We start from the raw sequence: 1,439 nt of genomic DNA on the forward strand, positions 1-1,439 counted from the left end.
TCACCTGAGGCTTCTTACCTGTATACTTTTATTCTATGTGAATGTTCCCAATTGTTCAGCCACAAGGAACCGAAATGCATCTTAAAAAGCAGAGTTAGTTACTCTGTGACATTTTTCATCTAAAAAACAAACAGGTGGGTAGAAAATGCAGACTATCATCAGGGCTATGGGTCATTGTGGCTACATCCAGTAATACACAATGTTGTGGTGACTTCTGTGTTGGAGGAGTATTGAAAGCAGATTTTTTTTTCTTTCATGAGTATTTGGCATTACTGGATCTTTCTGTGAAAAAGTGTTGACCTTGATTTTCAAAACAGAAAATAACAATCAGTTATGAGGAATTTTAACCTTGAAAAGGATTTCCGTAATCTTGAACTCTAAGACCTCTTTCTTCTCTCTTTATCACTTCTTGCTCACCCCTCACCCCCATCAACTGACAGGGCTGTCACAGCCCAGAAGGACCCTGTCTTGCAAACCGTCAACATCCAAGTCATCATGGTCAAGGGAACAGTGTGTGGGAATGGAAGGGGGGTGCTGCTCTCCTGCATAAACACTGTTCTCTTAGACCTCGGACCACAGTGACTTTCAGCACTGAGTTTTCCTCTGGTTTCAAAGGGGTGAGGGCTGGAGACACTTTCTGTGCTCCCCCCTCCTCCCAGCAGCAGCCTGGGGAGTTCTTTTTCAGAAACCTCTCAGGTGAAGCTGGGTGCAATGGTTAGTTGAGTTTTAATGGTCAACTTCACACAACTGAGAATTACGTGGGAAGAGAGCTTCACTGAGGGATTGTCTACATAAGGTTGGCCTGTGGGCATGTTGGAGGGGATTGTCTGGAGTGCCTCAGTTGATGTGGAAAGGCCATCTCTCATGTGGGTGATGCCTTCTGCTAATGGGCCAGATAAAAAGGAATGGAAGAAGGAATCCCTTTTGCTTGCTTGGGCTTTGTGCTCACTGGTGAGTTCCTCTATCTTATTGCTGTTCTGCTGATTCCCTTGCTGACATTAGAACTAGCTCTCTGGCTTCCAACACAGATGGAAGACCAGCAGCTTTCCAGGAATCCTCTAGGCCTTTGGTGTTGTGATGGGACTGGCGAGGCACACAGCCTCATGGACCAAGCGACTACTAGACTCTCAGATTGTCCACTGTGAGATAGCCATTGTTGAGCTACTCTGACAGTATTGTCTAATCCAATTTAATAAATATCCTTTTACTATCATTACATTCTCTTGATTCTGTTTCTCTAGCAAACTCTGACTAACACACTGAGATTTGTGACTTAAGCGTGGAAAGAAATTCAGGACAAGTCAGTATAAAGCAGAGCTGGAATTAATTAGAGACTTTGTGGTGGTTTGAAAGAAAATGGTCCCTAAAGGGAGTGGCACTAATAGGAGGTGTGGCCTTGTTGGAGTAGGTGTGGTCTTGTTGAAGGAAGTGTGTCACTG

Source organism: Peromyscus californicus, unplaced genomic scaffold (genome assembly GCF_007827085.1).
Source record: "Peromyscus californicus insignis strain IS unplaced genomic scaffold, ASM782708v3 Scaffold_22__1_contigs__length_63687245, whole genome shotgun sequence".
In the NCBI taxonomy this organism is placed as follows: Eukaryota; Metazoa; Chordata; class Mammalia; order Rodentia; family Cricetidae; genus Peromyscus; species Peromyscus californicus.